Raw genomic sequence first — 21,222 nt, 5'->3', positions numbered from 1 at the left:
AAGATGGGTTGAGACAGGGCCTAGGCTGTCCTCAAACTTCCTGTATCTACCAGATCCGCCTCAACCTTTTGAGAAACTTTCTGGGCCTTCCACAGTGTTGGGGTTGCAGGCCTGTGCCACCGTACTCTTTTATGAGGCACTGTAGATGAACCCAGGTTTTCATGCACGCCATGCCAGCCAGCCCTTCACTAGCTGAGCAGCTCTGGCGGGTGTTTGGGTTCTTGTGACACTGTGGAGCCCTAGTTTGCTTGGGTCTCTGTTGTAGACAGGCTGACCTCGAATATACGCCTCTATCTCCTGTATAGTTCTTGATATAACTTGAATATTAGACCTTCATCAGCTACATGACCTACAAATATTGTCTCCCATTCTGTGGGTTGTTTTATGCCTTTTTTCCGGGGGATGTGTAGTTGGAAATGTCAGAAACAAAGACTAATCTTGTTCCGCCCTCTCCCAGGCCTCGTGGCTCAGGAGTCCGCCTCCAGCCCGACCGTCTAGGCCCCGCCTCCCCGCGCCCCGCCCCTCCGGAGCCCTCTCAGGTCGCTGCTGCCTCCCGCCCCGCTTGCCTCTAGGATGTCGCCCCGCCCCTCCCAGGCCCCGCCCCGTGTGGCCTGCCCCCTCCCAAGCCACGCCCCGAAACATCCCCGCCCCGGGCTCGCCCTGCCTCCTTGGAGCCCTCCCGGCCCGCGCGCGCGGCCAGAGCAGACCTCCCGGCTCGACAGGCGGTGCTGGCGGCGGTGAGTGTGGCGCCGCTGGGTGCTGCGTGGGGGACGCCGGGCGCGGGGCGCAGGGCGGCTTCGGAGGCGGGGACCGCGCTCTGGCACCTGCCAAGAGCCCCGGGGCGCCGCGCTCTCCGCGGGTGGCGCGCTCTGGGCGGGATTTAGGGCGAGGGGTTCCAGCCGCGCTCCTGTAATCTCTAGTTGGCAGGCCGGGACTGCCCAGCTCTCGTCGGAACCTCCCGGGATGATTGTCCCCGGGGCTTATAGGAAACGGCGCGGTTTTCTCTAGTAGCCTCTAAAATCTAAGTTGCTGTTTGGAGAACGATTGCTCGCGGACTCTGAAACTAAAAGCGAACGGACAGAAAGTAAGATAACTTTCCAGATGCTCCGTGGCTGCTCCGGGCCCACGCGTGGGGACTTTTGTTCTTATCGCTGTAGGTTTCACGCGGGTTCCCAGAAGGGTGCGGGCGTGCCGGTGAGCAGGGGTCCCGGTACGTTCGCAGAGCTCTTAACCCAGGCGGCCACCGATGACGAAGGTGGACGTGGCCCCTGCCTGACAAGCCTGCCCAGTTCTTGCTTCCTAGGGCTTTCCAGGTCAGCGTGGGTCCAGACTGTGCGCTTAATTGTCATTCGGTGTCGTGCCCACTCCTTCCGTTCAGGCTTAAGAGGGAGGGAGGGAGAGGGGCATTGGGTGTGTTCTAGGAAGGCGGAGCTCCAGTGATCAGGCTGCTTGGATCTTCCCTAATATTTTTCGGGTTTGTGCTTCCGGATAGTGGAGCTGATGTCATTCACTGCTGGACTGAGCGGTAGTTGATGGGAAATAGTTTGTGGGAGTCACGGGGCGTTCTGAACTCCCATCGGCTTTTTGTTCTTTTGAGACAGGCTCGTATGTAGTCCTGGCTGGAATCCCGACTCCATATGTAGCCGAGGCTGGTCTTGAACTCCTGGATTTTCTGCCTTCACGGTGTTGAGATTACAGGGTTGTGCCAGCCTTTTCAAAATCTAGCTGCACTCCCCATGGCATCGTGAGCTGGAGTTGGTTCAGGGACTCCTGAACTCCATATTGGAGTTCTTTGAAGGAAAGTTGTTTCCTCCAGTAGGCGCTTGCCTGCGTTTCTGAGCGCACTCCGGCCTTCTCAGATGGACTCTGTTAAAGCAGAACTAATGTTGGTGGCTGTGAACAGCCCTGGGTGGTATCAGGAATTCCTCCAGTGTTTGTCTTTATCAGCTGGATCAGGATCCTGAGGGCGTGTCACTTGCTCTACCTGGCTCTGGCCTCAGCCTGTCCTTGTACTGCCTTGTAAAAGTGTACGGGCCAAGGCCAGCTAAGAAATGTTTGTTGTGGATCTACTGTGCCCATTGTCCTCCCTTTCCTGTCGCACTAAAAGCATTAATAATGAATAGTTTTATTCCTGCCTGGAAAAATGTGTGATGTTTTACTGAATTAAATGACCCAGTGATTTCTCTAAAAATCCACCATCAGTTTCTAGAGCCTCTAAAATACTAGATTGAAGTAGCTCCCATGGCTTTGGTACATACATTTCTTTTGTCCTTCCTTGTGGGCTGGCCGTGTTCTGTAAAGGTGCTGAAAAAAAAAATGGTACAGATCAAAAGCAGGCATGCTGTTGAAACGTTCAGAGCTCAGCTCGGAATCCCAGTGAGGGCAGTTGGGAGGCATTCCTAGACAGGGAAGTTATATGGGAAAACTGAGGTCTTAGCACACTACACATTAGCAGAAGGGTCCCAGCAAAACCACTGTGGAGATGCAGACAAGTCCCTGGTCAAAGATGGTCAAAGGGGGAACCACTGAGAGGAAGGAACTGGCAGGCATCCCAGCCAAGAAGATAAGATGTTCTTGCTTTCCTACCTTCATCTGATCTGGGCAGGACGGGCAGGACCCCTCCTCCCACTTCTTCCTACCTCGGCGACGTCAGATTCTCTGCTGAATTCCCCCGAGTGCCGTGAGAATGGAAAGGAACTAGTAAGAGGAAGTCGTGGCGTCTCGGCACCAGCCACTTCTCTTCTGCTTGTTTTGGCTTTCTGCTGCCATGAAAATAGCCCAGGGAGCCAGGTGGCTTCTATCCACAGGTAAATAAACTCAGCTCTGTGTTTCTGTCTTTGCAGCCCATTGGCCACCAATGGCTGCTTCTGAACATGACTGGTGTTTACTTGCCATCGAGGTGGTGTTTGAGGTCAAGTGCAGCTCTCCAGGGGTCCTCATAACTTCATTTTATTGTTGAACATTCATTGACGCTGTGGATGTCATCTACAGTGATGACAGCGTTGGACCCACTGACGTTGTGACTTGGCTAAAGGTCTTTAGACATGTATGTCTTTCATTAGGTTTGTAGACACTGAAAGGTAAGGTTGCTGTCTCAACAACCTAAGAGTCACATCCAAAATGCCTTCAACAAGACAACAATAGCAAAGTCTAACAAGTCCAAGAGCTTTCACACATGAAGACCGAAGACCCTGAGATGTTTATTCCTGCAAGGATGACAGACGGTGGGGACAGACAAGTCTGTCTGCTCAGTCTTTCCGGTACTCTGTGAGTCTCTTTCCTGGGGCTAGAGTAGGACCCCCAGGTTTTAACAACTATAATCAGGCGAGAGAGGAGTGTTTTTCTTCCTCCTCTACTCTTTCTTTAAATTAACGTGTATGGGAACTAGAGCAAAGACTTGCTACTCTTCCGGAGGACCGAGTTCAGTTTCCACCACCCATGTTAGGCACAACTGTCTGAAACTCCAGCTGCAGAGGACCTTCCGGCCTCTGTGGGCACTGCACTCTGTGCACAGGCCTACATCTGGACATGTAACTCATATACATAATTAACAATAACGCTTAAAGAAGTTTTGAAGTGCTGGTGGGTACATGGAACCGTGAATGCGGAGACTAGAGGACAATTCTGGCTTTGGGTCATCTTCTGGAGTACTGCCCACCTCCTTTGAAACAGGATCTCTCATGGCTCTGGAGTGGATTGGACGTTTTAGACTAGCTGAACTCACTGGCTGGCTAGTGAGTACCGGAGATTGTGAAGTCTGTCTCCCCAGCACTGGGATTACAAGCTTATGATATACACAATGCCTGGCTTTTTCTGTGGGCCCTAGATATTGAACTTGGTTCTCAGGCTAGCACAGCATCTTAGTAGCCAGGTGGATCCTGCAGGGTGAGGTTAATAGCCTCAGGTTCTACGACAGCCTTGGAGAGATTATTTCCTACTTCCTTTACCTGCCCTTGGGGAGGGAGGCAGGAAGAAGTCAGAGGGAGGCTGTGCTTCTGTGGCTCAGTCAGTGACCCTTTCTGTTCAGTCACCAGTATGCTGTGTGTTGTCCTGCGCACCAGTAGGTGGATGGGCAACAGCGCTATTCCCTGTAGAGCGCTAACTCCCCAGGGTCCAAAGCCCAGCAGCATGTCTGGCATCATTACTGATAGCATCTACAGAGCTCACATGGGAGAACCCTGCAATCGGGTTACAAAAGAGAATTATGTTGGGTCTTATTTCCCCTGGGGTGCAAATGGCCTGCAAGACACAGGTTGGATGCACCTGGAAGACTTTCAGAAAAATAGCAATGGAAAATTTAAGCCATTTGGCCCATGGAGCCTCTTGCGCTACCTCGGAGGTTCAGAGTTCAGTGTTAGCTGGACACAATACCACACACCTCCTTCCGCCCTCAGGAGACTAAGGCCGGGAGATTGTTGCATGGCCAGTTTGGGCTGCTGCATAGTGAGACCCTGTCTCAGGGAACCGAACTAGCAAAAATAAAAACAAAACCTAAAACAGCAACAGAAAACAGCATTGACCTGCTCAACTCTGATTCCAATGAAACTTGTGGACCATTACTAATATTTGAAAAATTTATATTAAGAACCAGCAGTAGGGCTGGTAAGATGTCCCAGCAGATAAAGACACTTGTCTCCAAGACCTATGATCTGAGTCCACTCATCAAAATTTGTGTAGTGGAAGGAGAGAATTGACTTCTCCACGTTCTTCTCTGACCTCCACACTTGCATGGTGGCACACATAGGCACATGCGCACATACACATAAACTAAATATATGCAATTTTAAAAATTCAAAATAAACAATAAAACCCGGCAGGATTTCAGGAAATGTGGAAGGTGAAATCAGACATAATTTAAACACTGATATGAAGTGGATACCGATTTTCTTTGTTGGGTGGCCCTGTCTTTTGTCCCACTAATCAGGACACACAGGATCTGGTAGCCTGGTGCAGGCCTATTGATGTTTCTGGTGCCATTTCATCAAAAGCTGGCATTCATGGGGAACCTGGGATGTGGTTTCCCCGCGGATCCCCAGGGAAGTGGTCCACCCTGGCTGCGGGGCAGAGCTCCAGGCCGTGGAAGCATTTTCCATTTCACAGATCAATGTAATTTGTAGTTATGCCGTATTTGAACCTGACTTTAAGCTTGTGGTAACTTTGTCTTTGACTTGTGGGACATATGACCCTGCAGAAACCACTGAAATTCAGAAGATGGAATTTGAAAACATTTCTCTGAAATACTTTTCTAAGAGCTTCTGAATTGCTCTCCAAGGTGTATGGAATCAAGTTCGTGAGGGCTGCCAGATGCCCACCCTGCAAAAACTGTCTTCCTTCTCCAGAGAGTCTTAGCCCCCAAACCACAGAGGGTCCTAGGCTGCGCTTTTGTCCAAGCCTGCTTCCTCCTCATCTGTAGCATTTGAGAAGCCCCATTCATTCTCCTTGAATGGCTGCCAGAGTCATCTGTAGGTTAAATTTCATTACAGCAATGGAGCTGATGCCCATTCCTGTGTTTTACAGATTGCGGCCAGTGCTCTGAACTTAAGACTTTGTAAGCAGTGTTTGAGCTCACGGACATGCAGCCCTGCTCTCTACACACACACTATCCTAAGGGATACTTTGCTCCCTTTTCCAAGACCTCAGAGACCAGTGGAGCAGACCCTTTGGCCTTCTCAGCTGTTTTTCCGTCTTGTTTACAAAGACGGAAAGAGGCCATTTTCTAAGGCTCACCTCCATCCATTCACCAGCTCCTTTCTGCATCTGTGATCTCCATATTAATGCCTCCCAGTCTCATGTTTCCTTTCTAGCTTTGGGCAGTGGGACAGTGGGAATGGAAGTGGAAATGAAGAATTCCTTTTCTTTCTGGAAGAAATGTTGGTTGTTATAACGCTCTTTATCTCTGTGAAGGCCTTGCCCTTTGTGTGTTGTTCTGATACCTAAATCTAGGAAGCCATTCTCTACCAGGGAGCCCCTGTGGAGCCTGTATTTCCCACAGATGTACCACCCACATGTGGCTGAAAAGAGGCCCAGGAGACAGCGCTCAGCTTGGACATGCCTTCGAAAACTGTCCTTTTGCTTAAATCCTAGGGTCGTCTCTTTTAAGTTTATTTTAACCTTCCCCCCACTCTCTTTTTGAGACAGTCTCATGCAGCCTAGGTTGGCTTCTAACTCCCCAGGTCTGGCTAAGTTTGAACTCCCAATTCTCCTGCCTCCACTTCCTTAATTCTGGAATTAGAGGAACACACCACTAAACCTGGCTTCTCTGTGTGTGTGTATGAGTGTATGTGTGTATTTCTGTTCACATGTGTAGGTGTGCACATATATGTGGGTGAATGTGTATATCCAAAGTTGTCAAATTTCTTCCTCAGTTGACCTCTGCTTTGACTGTATTGAGGCAGGGTCTTGTGCTGAACCCAGAGCTCCCCATTGGCTAGTGTAGCTAGCCAGCTGCCCCTGACCCCCAAACCCCGTGCCTCACTATGGAATGCTGGGATTACAGGCAGCTGCAATGCCTGCCTGTTTTACATGGGTTCCAGGATCTGAACTCTGGTCCTCACACTTGTAGGGCAGGTCTCTCCTCACTGAGTTTCCCTCCAGTCCTTACTCCTTTCCCTCCCTCTTTCTCTCTGAACTTTCTGAAACAGGGTCTCTCTGTTGTGTAGCTTTGTCTTAGGGTTTCTATTGCTATGAAGAGACACCGTGACCATGGCAACTCTTATAAAGGAAAACATTTAATTGGGGTGGCTCAGAGTTTCAGAGGTTTAGTTCGTTGTCATCAAGGAGGGACATGGGTGGCATGCAGGCAGTTGTGGTACTGGAGAAGGAGCTGAGAGTCCTACATCTTGACCTGTGGGCAACAGGAAGTGAACTGAGTTTACACTGAGTGTATTGGGGGCAAAGGTGTCCCCAAGGCCCACCCCCATGACACACTTCCTCCGATAAGGCCACATCTAATAGCACCACTCCCTATGAATGTATGGGGGCCAGTTACATTCACACTATACCTGTCTCCCTGAATATCCAAATTCATTATCCTCCTGCCTCACTCTTCCAAGAACTGTGATTACAGGTATTGGCCCTCCTGCTTGGACTAAGGAAAACGGCTTTAAGATTTTTTTTTTTTTAGACAGGGTTTCTCTGTATAAAAATAGCCCTGACTGTTCTGGAACTCACAGAGATCAGTCTGCCTCTGCCTCCTGAGTGTTGGGATTAAAGGTGTGCACCACCACTGCCTGGTTTTAATTTTATTTTTTGTGTATGAGCATTTTGTCTTAATGTTTGTGTACTACTTGCATGCCTGCTGCTCACATAAGACAAAAGACGGCATCAGATCCCCTGGAAAGGAGTTACACAGACTGAGACTGTTGTGAGCGGCATGCCATGTTGGTGTTAGGAATCCAATCAAAGTGGGCTTTTCTCTCCAGCCGCATAATACAGTCCTATTGTAGAAACAGAACCTACCTAGAGTGGGAAGCAATTAGGGCCCAGGAGGTAGTCACATGCCATCAGGGCTGCGTGTGTGGGTGGCTCTGGAGGAAGGATAGGACTGAAGAGAATGCTGGATGCCTGCCACAGGGGATTGCATGACCCTAAGTTCCCAAAGCCACCTCAGCTGGCCGCCTGCAGAGCTGGGCTAGGAAGTAGACGCCACAGCACCTCAAATATTAGGGAGTTATTAGATATTTATTGGCTAGGGGACATTGTAGCTGGACCCTCCCTCTTGGTAAACAGACTCTAAAACACAGGATTCTGATTACTGGTAGAAGAATGGGCCCAAGTTCTATCTGACTCTGGAAGGCCATTACTAGAAGCACTAGAAGATACTCCAAATGGGCCTGTCACTCACGTGGACAGGACAGTGCCTCAGGAAAAGCCGTTGGTTCTGGGGCAGGTGAGGTGGCTCATCAGGTAAAGGCTGTGCAAGCCTGTCGACCTGAGTTCAATCCCCGAAACCACATAGAGTGGAAGGAGAGAACAAACTCCAGAGAGCTGTCCTCTTTCCTCCACGCCAACTCCTTTTCCTGCCCCCAGTAATAATAAAAAATACATTTTAAAAAGGTGTGTGTTCTAGAGATTTCAGAATAAGATGGATGTGGGAGCTAGAGAGATGGCTCAGCAGTTAAGGACACTGGCTGCTCTTCCAGGGGTCCTGAGTTCAATTCGCAGCAACCACATAGTGGCTCACAGCCATCTGTAGTGAGATCTGGCGCCCTCTTCCGGCCTTCAGGCATACATGTAGGCAGAACACTGTATATATAACAAACCTTTAGAAGGAAAAGAGTAAGATGGGTGTGATAATGCACACTTGTAATCCTAGTACTGGGGGAGCAGAGGCAGGTGGATCACTACAGCTTCAAGTCAGGCCTACTTGGCAAGACCATTCCAAAATAAAGTATTTTTATTTTAAAAAAAAGAATACAAAGTCTGCAGATGTGGGACGTGGTCTACTCAGCCATTGTTAGTGCATGCTTGTCCCAGAATGCTCTGTCTGTGAGAAGTTCTGCTTGTCTTGTGCTGGGTTCTTTTTAATCTTTTCAGTACTTACTTATCTTGTATGGATGTATGTGGCCCACATGCTCCTCGGCCTTGAGTCATGGTGTAGCCCTTGCTGGTTGCAGACTTGCTAGGATTTCCTGTGTGTGCCGTAGTGTTGGACCCTTGGCTGAATGATTCAGGACACTGGCGATCCCAATGACAGGAGCAGATGGCCCCACTGACTCGGTCACTCCCAGGAACAGCTTTCTCTGGTGGGAGGATAACTCGCCCTGTCGGGAGATGCATCACGAGAGGAAACTTAGTCATGTTCTCTCGACGTGACTGCAGGAGGACAGTCTGTGTAACAGCTGGCAGCTAGCCTGTGACAAAGTCCAGCCACACGTTGTATTGACTTTTAGTCACCTCTCCTAAGCTGTTAGGATGAGCCTACTAGGTGAGGAACCTTTCTGGCAGAGGGCCAGGATGATGGAGTCTGTCAGAACACTTCTCCCTTTGCTTCCATGGAAAAGGCCAAGTCCTGAAACTCCCTTAGGTCGAAGGGCTGTGCTTTGGGGGTAAATTTCTTTTATTTGTGTGCATGCACACGCACATACTGTGCTCTTAGAGAACTCAAGAGAACATGGAGTCCCCTGGAACTGAAATTCTAGGGTTTGTGAGTCGCCAGATGTGTGCTGGGAACAGCAGCTGGGGTCTTTCATGGGAGCAGCTGGTGTTTTAACAGCTGAGCCTTCTCTCCTGCCCTGAAGTTTTCCTTCCTTTCTTTAAGACAGGGTCTCAGTAGTCCAGGCTGGCCTCAACCTCTTTGTAGCTGAGAGTGACATTGAACTTCCGATTCCCTGCTCCCACCTGAGTCTTGGGAGTGCAGACCTGCACCACTAGGGTTTCTGGGGATTGAACCCAGGGCTTCAGGCATGCAGGGCAATCACTCTTGGAGCTAAGCTACACCGCCAGCCCTGAGGCATCAGCTTTTTGAGTCACCATACTGGTGACTCTTTATATAATATATAAATATATAATATATGATATATAATATATGATATATAATATATATTTATATAATATATATTTATATAATATATAATAAAGAGTTCCTACCCATTTGTTCTGATGGAGTCCAGGTCCTCAGGAAGCTCATAGCACATGCTGGGGAAGGCGGTGGTGGTGGTTTGCTGGTATAGCTAGGGGTGAATCAGAACCAAAAAGTCCAGACAGACACACTATGTTGCTTCTTCCCATGTTTACATATAAGTAAAAAATTAATTCTTTTTTAAAAATCCAAAAGAAGAAATGCTAGAACAGTGTAACAATAGGTAAATAATTATTCTCCTGTATTGTCTGGGGGATAATGAAGTGTGAGCATACGTAGCGCAGCTGGTTTGCTGTTTCCCAAATGTCTGTAGTCCATGCTTGGTTGGCTGTGCGGATGTGGACACCACAGATAGGTTCTCCCCAGCCTGTAATTAGAGCCTTCCGCACTCTGCAAACAGGAGGGACCCGAGACACAGTTCACAGGACAAAGGGCTGTGGTCATGTTACTTTAGCGTAAGATGACAGGTGCCTGGGAGTGGGGGCAGGCACAGACAGGTTGGCTGAGGACATTGTTTTCTCCAAGGAAAGGGTTTCTTTGTTGGATGTGACTGTGGCTCTGGCAAAGGTTGGTCCCTCCTTCCCCTGCCCACCTGCTTCCTGCAGGAGCACATCATCATCCCTTGTGTGTCCGCCCAGGTTTGCAATGCCTGTGTAGAAGGACCTATGGATAACGCAGATGGCGGTACCTTGTTGCTGTTCCGGCTTGTTCACAGCATGGCGTTTCTCAGAGATGTGTTTCTGCACTCAGAACGTCCTGATTCTTCCTTGATGGCTGCATACCATGTCCTTCTGTGGCAGGGTGACTGGGCAGGCCACGGCCAAGTTCAGCTGCTCTGTGGAAAACCCTGGATCCTGGTGGTCAGAACCATGAGCCTCAGTTTACCATCAGTGGAGGCCTGTGTATCTGCACCCCGGCCAGCTCCACGTGAGCTTTAACCAGGTTGTGGGTTAATCCTTTTTTTCTTCCCAGATAAGCTTTTTGTTTTATTGTGTGTGTTCATGTTTGTGTGTGCACAGTTGGAGGCCAGAGGCCAGCTTGGGTGTTATTCCTCAGGTACTGCTCACGTCTTTTTGAAATAGCGTCAGTAGCCTGAAGCTCACCAAATAGGCAAGACTTGTTTGCCGGAGAACCCAGTGCCGGGCTCCCATGTGTGCGCTGAGACAGGGTCTCTCGCCAAAACTGTAGCTCCCTTCCGGGTTTACTAAACTGTCCAATAGCTCCAGGAACCCACCTGCCTGCCCCCACCTCTGGAGTTAGAAATGAATGTCGTGACACTCTGTGCTGGCCCCAAAGCCCCCGAGATTAAACTCAAGTCCCTGTAGTGACAAGGTTTTACCTGTTCAGCTATCTCTCCAGCCCTAAATAACCATTGTACTTTGGAATAGCTTCAGATTTACAGGAAAGCCACCAGATTAGCCCAGAAAGTTCCTGTGGACCCTTAGTTCGCTTCACTTTTGTAAGAGGCTGAGTGAATCGGAACAAATAGAAACATGTCCGCTTGGGTCTCGAGGCTGAACTACAAGATACTGGTATCTAGTGAGGGTTTTCTTCGCTGTGTCCTCTCAGGGTCCTTGTGGGGAGTGGGTGTGTGTTATAAAATACATTCAGAACACAGTCTTCTTCTCCTGGCCCCTCACATGTCCTTGTCACATGTGAAGTCCATCCCATTCCCATAGTGTAGGAGTCTTGTTCAGCCCAGCTCTAGGCCACAGTCCAGGGTCTCCCTTAAGTCAGATATGGATAAGACTTGGGAGATACAAACTCTTTAAGCTACAAGCCGTGAATAAAGTTCTGAGTGGAGGACACTCCCTCAGAGAGGAATGGGCAAGAAGAAGGGAGTGACAGTCTAATAGGACAGGGTGTTAAATCCGTGTGTGTGTGCATTTGTACCTGCTCCTCATGATCAGGTTAACTGATCCAGTAGCTCCAGGGACCATCCTCCTCTGTCCTCCAGCACAGAGGTCACAGGACGATGCAGACTGGACTCGGGTCCTTTGCATGTTGTGCTCTTAACTGATGAATCTTTTCCCAAACCAAAAGTTGTGGGTTTTTTCTGTTAAATTTATTTTTACATTATAGGTGTGTAGGAGTGCCCTGGTGCCAGTTTATGAGAAATCTAGAGGTGTTGGATCCTCTAGAGCTAGTTAGAGGCACCTGTGAGCCACTTGATGTGGGTGCTGGGAATTGAACTTGGGTCTTCTGCAAGAGCAGAGCAGTAATTGCTCATAACCTCTACACCATCTTTCTAGCCCCTAACCCCCTTTTGAGAGAGAGTCTTGCTATGTATCAAGCTGACTTTGAACTTGTGATTTCATTTTTCTGCCTCTTCCCCTGGAAAGTTAAGATTTCAGAGATTAGCCCGGTGGTGGTGGCGCACACCTTTAATCCCAGCACTCGGGAGGCAGAGGCAGGTGGATCTCTGTGAGTTCGAGGCCAGCCTGGTCTACAAGGGCTAGTTCCAGGACAGGAACCAAAAGCTACGGAGAAACCCTGTCTAGAAAAACAAAAACAAAAAAAAAAAAAAAAAAGAAGAAGATTTCAGAGATCATAGGCTCATACCTCCAGATTTTTTTAAAATATACTTTTCTTTCTCTTTTTGAGACATGGTCTTATGTAGCCCAGAATGGCCTTGCACTCCTGGTCCCCCTGCATTTCCTCCTTCTTTCTTCCTTCCTACCTTTCTCTTTTACTGTTGGTTTTTTTTTTTTTTTTTTGTTTTTTTTTTTTTTTTTTTTTTTTTTTTGAGATAGTGTTTCTCTGTAGCTTTGGTGTTTGGTTCCTGTCCTGGAACTAGCCCTTGTAGACCAGGCTGGCCTCGAACTCCCAGAGATCCACCTGCCTCTGCCTCCCAAGTGCTGCGATTAAAGGCGTGCGCCACCACCACCGCCAGGCTTTACTGTTGTTTTTTGAGACAGGGTTTCTTTGTGTAACAGCCCTAGCTGTCCTGGAACTCAGTTTGTAGACCAGGCTGGCCTTGAACTCACAGAGATTCTCCCCTGCCGTGCAAGGCCTTTTTTTCTTCTGCCTTTGTTTCTAAAGTGCTAAGATTATAGGAAGCACTGCCACGCCTGGGAGAATATTCTTTCCATGTACCAGCTCCTGAGGTCCTGGACAGCTGTGTCCCCCACTTCCCCCAGCTTTGCTGAGCTCTCCTCGGAAGCAGCTCTCACAGACTTGCTGTCTGGTGACTTCACCCCTGTGGTTCCGCCAGGTGTCACCCTGATGGGGATTCACAGTGGTGTCTCCTCTGTGACAGGCCTCTGCCTGGGTAGCACCAAGGTTCCTGCATATCTTTGACGTGTGGTGGGAGGAAGCTCTGTGCCACCTCTACATCTTCAGCGTCTACTAGATGAGAAGGGTCCTCACTAGAGTGGGGTGGGGTTGTCGTAAGGTCTTCTGGGCTATTTCTGGAAACCTGGCCTTGAGCTCCCAGCTTCCCTAGGAGATCTCCAACACGCCTGCGAGCTGTCATTGTTTACAGACCCCTTCTAAGCTCTTCTGAGGATGGGCGCCTGGCCACACCCTCGTCCCTCTAGGGATATTGTGTGTTTATCTAGCCAGGCTGAGATTTCCATTTCACTTATGAGTTCCACTAAGTCAATTCTTTCTTCATTTTGCTAAATGTGTTTAAAAGCAGTCACAGCGCTTCGGCATCTTCTGCCGAATGTGGCTCCTGCGCTCTGCCTCCCATAGCTCCTCAGGGCATGCCCATGGTTCTGCCCGGCTTTTGCTACTTTAGAGCAGGCAGGGCCTGCACAATTCCTAGTCAGGCCTCTTGGCCGCCTGCTCTGGAGACTCAAGATGGTCGCACTCAGAAGTCCCCCTTTCCTCTCCCTTTCCCTAGCTGCTGGCCTGTTACTCTGTCCCACTAGGGCAGCACCCACCTCCTCGGTCCTCGGTCTGTAGACTACAGTAAGAGGACCCATGAAATGCCTGTAATAAAGCACAGGGCTTTGTCATGTTGTCCAAGCAGCCACCGACTGAACCCTAGCTCTAGCACGACGTCATTGTTTGTGAGACAGGGTCCCTCTATTATGTAGCTCTAGCCGTCCTGGAACTTGCTGTATAGACCAGGCTGGCCTTGAGCTCACAGAGATCCCACTGCCTCTCCTCTGAGTGCTGGTGTTAAAGGGGTGTGTCATCATGTCAGGCTTCTTCTAATCCTAGTTTTAAAAAGCTTCTTTTCTTTTCCTTTCTTCTCTCTTTTCTCTTCTTCCCTCCCTCCCTCCCTCCCTCCCTTCTTCCCTTCCTTTCTGTTTTTTAGAAACAACCTCACCATGAATCTCTGGAGCTCCCTGTATAGCTGAGAATGGCCTTAAATTCCCCCCCACCCCCACCCCTTGTTTAGGCGCCGGGTCTCAAACCTGCAGCTTCATGTATGCTAGTCAACACTACCCATTGAACCCTATCCTTGTCCTGGGACAAGCTGCACTTAACTCATTGGTTTGCAGTCGCAGGAACTGTGAGTCCCCTGAGGTGGGGGAAAAGGGCGCTAAGTTGCCTTCGATAATGGTCCTCCACACTAGAATACGCTGTCTGGGTATTCCCAGAACTGAGGAGCAGGGATCAGGTTTTCAACGCTCTCTGTTTTGACGGCAGGTTGGACTCATGCTCAGCGTTGTCCGTCCAGGACAGACGTGGGCTTGCTGCTCTCAGCCGACCCCACGTTTCACTTCAGTGCTGCCAGTCCTGCCCGGGATCCACGTTGTGTTTAGTTGGCATTTCCTCTCTGCTGCTGGTTCCAGAATGGTGTCTCTGGCTCATTTGCTGTGAGACTGACCATTTTGACCATGCTGGCTCTGTTCCCCGTGACAGGCTTTCTTACCATCCAGATGGGCCAGGAGTGTGGAGCACGGAGCTGTGGCATCCTCTCCCACCGTGGTGGCAGGTTCACAGAGCCTGCGTCGCTTCTCCCGCCTGTGAACTCTGTCTTCTGGCAACTCCCTGTTTTGAGAGACGATTGGAGGTGAATAAGTCCAGAGAAGGACTGTGTTCCATTTGTGAGGTTTGAGGTTGAGGAGTGACGGAACCCCAAGTTCTTGGAGACCCATTTGGAAAGTGTGGGTCAGTGTGGCATTGTCTTGCCAGTACGGTGTGGTCCCCAAGCCAGACCCTGAGGGAAACAGAAACTAGAAAGGGGATGAGGCCAGGGAGGTTCATGTGGAAGGTGGGCCTGTGAGAGAGACAGGTGGCAAGGCCAAGACCTGGACTTTTCACTATGACAGATAAGAAGTGGGCCCCTGTGAGGCCTGGGCAGAGGTCCTGGCTGGGAAGACAGACGCTGTTGTACCAGAAGACTCTGGAAGCTTGTAGGCCTTGATTACAGACGGAGCCAACCCCAGAGCTAAAAACGAAACCAGAGGGGGCTCAGAACACGCTTGGTTGATAGACTGCTTGCCTAGTGTGCACGAAGACCTGGGTTTAAGCCCTAGTACCACATAACCCAGCTGTGGTGACGCGGGCCTGTAATTCAGTTCTAGAGAGGTAGAAGCAAGGAGGACCGGAAGTTCATAATGTGTTTGAAACTAGCTTGGGCTACATGAGACCTTACCTAAAAACAACAATAAAAATAACTCACAGGTAAGGAATGTCAGGGGGCAAGACCCATCCTCAGATGTCTCCTTGGGCTTCCCCAGCTTCTGGGGTGGGGCTCTACCTTGTCCAATGGCCTCTTCCTCAACATTTCAGGTGTCAGCATAACCTCTGACCTTCCTTTTATAAGGGCTCTTATGACGACATGCAACCTTCCACACACTGCCTGTGGGAGTTTCTGACGTGTAGTACACCAAGTTAAAATTTCAAGAATTTACTTACGCCCCAGGAAAAGGCAGGGTTGGTTCAGAATGGCAGGAACTTCTGAGCCAAGTAGGGAGTTACCAGGAGGAGGCTCCTCATGAGTCTGGCTTTTGAAGGGATCTCACGGTGGGGCTCAGGACAGGCTGCTGTGGTGACGCTGGGACATGTTGACAGGCTTGGCCTATAGGGCCCTGGGAGGTCAGATGCCCTCTAGAGCTGTTGAACTTGTGTTGTCCCTTTGACCCTCGCGATAGAGGAGGAGTCCTGCTTCTCCACCACTCCCCTCCACCCTTCTTATTTTGTCCTAGAACCAAGAGTGGGTGGAGGCAAAACCTTGGGAGAAGCCCCTTCCACAGAGCTGGAAACTGTGTCGCTGTGACCTTTCGTGAAGGATTGCAAAGCCTTGAGTCTAATAGACTGGCGTTTTCTTTTTTTCTTTTTCTGGTTTCAACTTGCTCTAACGCCTCCACACTTCCCATTTCCAAGTCTGTCCGGTATTCCAAGGCACCCTGTGGAGCCATATCCCACCCTCAGGAATCTGGAGGTCGCAAAGGGCTGCTGGCTCAGTTTGAGGTGGCCAGCCTCACTGCCCTGTTGTATGGAGACCCTCGTGTCTAAATGGAAGTGTGAGGGCATTGCCTGTGTGACCACCTCCTCTTCTCAGATTCCAAGTTAGGGCTTTTCCCCAGATCATCCATCGTGTCTGTGTGTGCATGCGTGTGGAGGGCAGATGCCAGCCTTGACTGTAGTCCCCAGGAGTCATCCAAACAGGGTCCCTCACTGACATAGAGGTCACCAAGCAGGCAGGGCTGGCCAGTGACCCAGACCTCTGCCTGTTTCCACCCCCTCCGTGCTTTATCGCAACCATGTAGTACTGTGCCTAGGTTTAAAAACAAACAAGCATGGGTTCTGGGGATCAAACTCAGGTCTCTGTGCTTGCAAAACAAACATATTACCAGCTGATCTGTCTCCCCAGAGGATGCCACCTTTCCCAGTTTCCTCAGGAATTAGCAGGCCTGTGCCACCACACCTAACTCTCTGCTTCCAAATCTTGATGTTGTTGGAGACGGGTGTCCTGTGGCATTTAAACATGGCTACTGTTCTCTGCAAGTGTTTCCTCAGTGGCTCCAGGAGGGACCCTCTTGTCCTGAGTTGCTTGGGACTTTTCTGGGGTTTGCGCCCAAAATGTTCCCTATTCAGAGAAGTCTTCTCCCAGGTAAACTGGGGTATGGCTCACCTGTGAAGCACTGTGATGTTTTGGTCGTGGTTCTAGCTGCTGAAGCAGTTATGAACACATTTCTGCTCTTGTTCTTACAGAACCCACAGGGTAGTCAGGAAGCGAGGTGAAGACAGCTCCAGAAGAAGTAGGGACACTGGCAGCTAAGGCAGGGTGCCTGTCCCATGTGCTCTGTGTGCTCTCCTCAAACGGGCTTCTTTACTTCAAAGAGCCAGAAGAAGTACCTACCATTTGCAAGAAAACCCATGCACTAACGTCGCGTTCACAGGGCATGGGAACCTGGATGTGAACCGTGTCCTTGCTGAGCTTTGTAGAGAGACTGGAGGAGGCCAGAGTGACTTCTCAAAAGGCACACAGTGCAGGCCTGGGTTTAGGGAATGAGGAGGCGCTGGCCCAGTTATCAAAGGGAGGCCTATGGAGGCAAAGTGAGAAAGTAAGTCTGCCTGGGGACATAGAAGCAAAGCTACCAATGCGGACATTCTCAGTGATGATAGAGATTAAACGAGATCCCATGGGCAGAAGGGGGAACTCTCTTGGCCTTTGAAAGCCAGGACATTGATCATCCTAATCAGGGCGTGGGGTGGGTGGTCACTAGCTTGGTTTCAGGTATTCAGTCCTTGGAATGCCTGAGTACCAACATGGAGCCCCAAATATGAAGCTGTACCTGGAAAGTTGTGGCAACATCTTCATGTCCCCGCTACTCCCAGGGTTGGAGATTTTAGTGAAGATGTTTAATATACGCTTAAGCATGGGGGGCTAGGAGAAAAGAGAGGTGATCAGAAGACAGTAAAGCACACCCCGAGTTTGGGTGCTGCTTTCTAAGACAGAATCACAGCATACAGGGAAAAAGAGGGATCCACAAAGAGACAAGAATGAAACTCAGCCCGATTTTATTGTAACCAGTGCTGGACCAGGACTTTTTTTACTTGAACCATATTTAAGCACAGCACATTTTTTTTTAAAAAAAAGTATTCAGATAACAGTTAACTCAGTCCAAGTGCACAATTTAAGATATGATCACAGTGAGATTCTTTATGAGTACATCTAGCTTCCTTCACAAGAATGGGAACTGCTGACTCAGAGAGAGTGCCCAAGACTTAGGTCTAAGGAGGTTGACTGAGGTGAACATAATGCCAGTGAGTGTCAGGATTGGCCTGGCCCTAAGATAACACAGAAGTCACTTAGGCTGTTGTAAAGTACAAGTGACCTCACTCATAAGGATGGGTTTTATAGTCTAAAAGCAATGCTCACGGTTTAGGGGAAACGATCTTGGATAACTAAAAACATAAATTCTGGGAGATAAGGCAGCCTGTGCCATCAGACAGCAAAGGATCAGTAGGTTGTAAAACGACATCATTGCTGGCATTCCTGGGAGAGCAGCTGTGCACCTCATTCCGTTGCCTAGGTGACTGTGTGTTTGCCTTTCCTGGCTTCTCTGTGTGCACAAGATTCTTTGTTCTCGACATACCTTCTCAATGCTAGGGTGACAGATGCCCACCAGCTGGGGATCAGAACTCTGGCACTTAGGCTTACGTGGACAGGAACTTACAGACTGAGCCAAATGCCCCACTCCTAGTTAGTGCTTTTACAACAAGGTCTCACCGAGTAGCCCAGGCTGGCCTTAGATTTAAGGTCCTCTTGTCCCTATTGCCTGAATTCGAGCTTATAGGCATGTCCTGGCAGAATTAACCATTCAAAGGCAACAGTGGCTTTTCACACCTCACCACATTGTGTGACTATCACCTCCATCTGGTTTCAGAAGATCTCATCACCTCCTGTGCCATCCCCAGTCCCTGGCCACAGCCAACTTGCTTTTCATGTCTATGGACTTACTATTTTGGGCATTTGGCATCAATCAGGTTCATCGGAAGTCTTTGTGTCTGGGGGCATTTGGCACCAGTCGGGCTGCAGGATCGGAAGCCTTCAATGTCTGGACTTAGCAGAATGATTTTGAGGGTCATTACAAGCCATGGCTGGAGCCAGGATCCACTAGCAAGAAGCTAGTGGCCTAGTGACCTCTTGGCTTTTGGCAACCTCATCTTTAGCTTTAAATTGGGGTGACTTGTGTGGGGACAACCAGTCTGGTTTAATCAACATGGAAGGAACACCTGCTGTGGGTACAGGCCGGGAAGATCTAGGGTTTGTGGGCAGCGCCTGTAATAACTGGTTCTCCTGAGCTGTTCAAGACAAATTCCTTAGAAACAAATCTGCCCGGGTGTGAGGTGTCTCTCCGCACCCTGATGTTTGCCGGCCATAGTTCAGAACGCTAAAGATCACTAAGCCTGATAATGGATTTTGGGACATTTCACTTCAGCAGGATCACCAGTTTACTCTCAGGTGAGGGACCCCAGAGTCTTCGGGGCTCTTTGTTCTGAAGCAGGTGGTGCGGTACCAGCCTTGTGAATTTTACATTTCCCACCCCCAACCAGTCCAGACCCCTGATTTGGAAAAAGCAGATAATTTTCAATCAGAAGTTTCCGGTGATAAAATAATTGAAATCTACACTTGGTGAGGAATTTTTATATCATGTATGGGTGTGTGGAAATAGTATTTTACTATGCTAAAAAACTTCTTTTATTAAAGTCGTGTACTGAGTGTTAGGATGGCAGAGAAAGCAATGGCCCTTCCTAGTCAGTTTGGGGACTGTCACCTTGTCTTCTGGGCAACCTGTGCAAAGTAAGGCTGTCACTTCTGATGTTCTCCCGGGCTGGGAGGGGCTTTGGTAAGGTATAAAGAGCGCTGGAGCCTAGTGGATGAGGTTCAAGCCCCAGCCCCTCACCTTCCTACCTGTGTGACTTCCGATGAGCAGCTTGACCCCCTGAGCCCATTTGTTCAGGTACAAATCGGGATGATGATAATAACCATAATATTCTGTCTCCCTGACTCGTAAAGGGGTGAACCAGTCTGTTAGGTAACGTGAGAGGTGGAACCCGGGGCCTGAGCACATGCTGGCAAGTACTCTACCACCAAGTCACATCCCCCCAGGCCCCATCCTAGTGTGAATCCAGGGAGGAGGTGGGCACTGGAAGAGATTTGCCCCCTCAAGTTAAATGCCCAGTAGGGCTTGGTTGGCAAAGTGCCTGGGTTCAGATCCCCAGAAAGCACAAAAAGGCCAGACATGTCTGTAAGACGGCACCGGGGAGGCGGAAACAGGAAGATCAGGACTCCAGGTTTACAGCCTCACTGAACATCAGGTTTGCTGAGAGCAGCGAAGGAAGACACCTGACATCTGACACATAAAAAATAAATGGCAATGTCGGGTGCCATCTGGCGCTGCCTTCTTCCCTCTTGGGCCAAACACAGTATTTTTAGTGTTAATTCCAAGACAAGGGTATGAGGGACCTGATGGTGACTGAGGAGTGACCCAGTGACAGAGTGTAAGTAGACAGCAGCCAGCTCAGTTGTGCTTGGCCCCAGGGCAGTGGAGAGGAGTGTGTCTCCATCACTACAGATGTGCTGTGACCGGGCCGGACCGCCTGGATGGAAGGAGAACCAGACTCTGTCAGTGAAGGGTTAATGTGGTATTGGGAGGGTCACATCTGTGACAGTACTGTGACATCTCTCACCAAGTAAGGGACAGGCTGGCCTTCTTAAGAGTGTACTCACAGGGCAGTGACCAAGTGGGGGGCTGTGAAAACAAAGTTGTAAATATTACAATAGTGTGTGAACCTCAAACTCAGCTCTCCCCAACAAAATCTTATTTCTTAATTTGAGTTTCTCTTGCTAGGCAGAAATTAAATTATATTTAAATTAATTGAGTTAAAAATGATTTAATTATTCTGCCTGGGATGGAGTGGTGGTGATAGAAAGAGCCTGCGTGAGAAGACCTTCCCTGTAGCAGCTTCCTGGGAGTCCCTCCTAGACACAGTCCGCCTGTCATTTAAGATACCATCTACCCCACAGCAAATCTCTAAGGCCCGGATATGAAGAGTCTTGGGATTTTAAGTAATGGGTTGGGACAGGACTAGGGCATTCTCAGAATTGACCCAGACTCCACTTCTCTTTGCTGGTCTGCAGCAGAGGCGGGAGTTGGTTCTGTAACCCTCAGACCATCTACAGTATGCTAACACAGAGCCTGGCTTCAAAGGTGCCAAGAATTTCAGTTAGAGTAGCCACAGCAGGGACATTGTGCCCAGTGTGACTTTCTAGGCCACTGTTTCTCCCCCTTCCTAACGCTGTGACCCTTAATCCAGTTCCTCACATTGACCCCAATCATAAAATTATTTTCTTTGCTACTTCATAACTGTGATTTTGTTACTGTTATGAATTGTTGGTATTTGTGTTTTCCAATGGTCTTAGGAGACCCCTGGGAAAGGGCCCTTTGACCCCAGAAGAGGTTTTTTTGGGGGGGTTTTAGAGACAGGGTTTCTCTGTAGCTTTGGAACCTGTCCTGGAACTTGTAGACCAGGCTGATCTCAAGCTCACAGAGATCTGCCTGCCTCTGCCACCACCGCCCAGCTCAATTAAAAATCTTAATGACACCGAAACAGTGGTAGTAGGAAGGGGGACAGCTTGAGTTACCCCGCACAGCTCCCAGTAACTATGGCAACCAGATTCTGTCAGGATCACCTGACTTGACAAGTGTAACCACTCAACTGCCCAGGGC

General features: G+C 49.4%; 1 protein-coding gene across 2 annotated transcripts in view; it reads left to right on the top strand.

The window, feature by feature from the left end:
- Positions 1–632: 632 nt before the first annotated feature.
- Positions 633–21,222, top strand: part of Litaf (lipopolysaccharide induced TNF factor) — a 33,447-nt gene continuing 12,857 nt past the window's right edge. The window contains exon 1 of one of the 2 annotated variants that reach the window (XM_050127394.1): positions 633–737. The gene's annotated coding sequence lies outside the window, so the exon portion shown is untranslated. Of the gene's footprint in view, positions 738–919; positions 1,085–21,222 lie in introns of those variants that run through there. The other variant, XM_050127470.1, reaches the window with a different exon arrangement.

Source organism: Alexandromys fortis, unplaced genomic scaffold, assembly GCF_014885135.2.
Source record: "Alexandromys fortis isolate MF-2015 unplaced genomic scaffold, M_Fortis_MF-2015_v1.1 scaffold_29, whole genome shotgun sequence".
NCBI lineage: Eukaryota > Metazoa > Chordata > Mammalia > Rodentia > Cricetidae > Alexandromys > Alexandromys fortis.
This window is presented reverse-complemented; position numbering and strand designations above follow the sequence as displayed.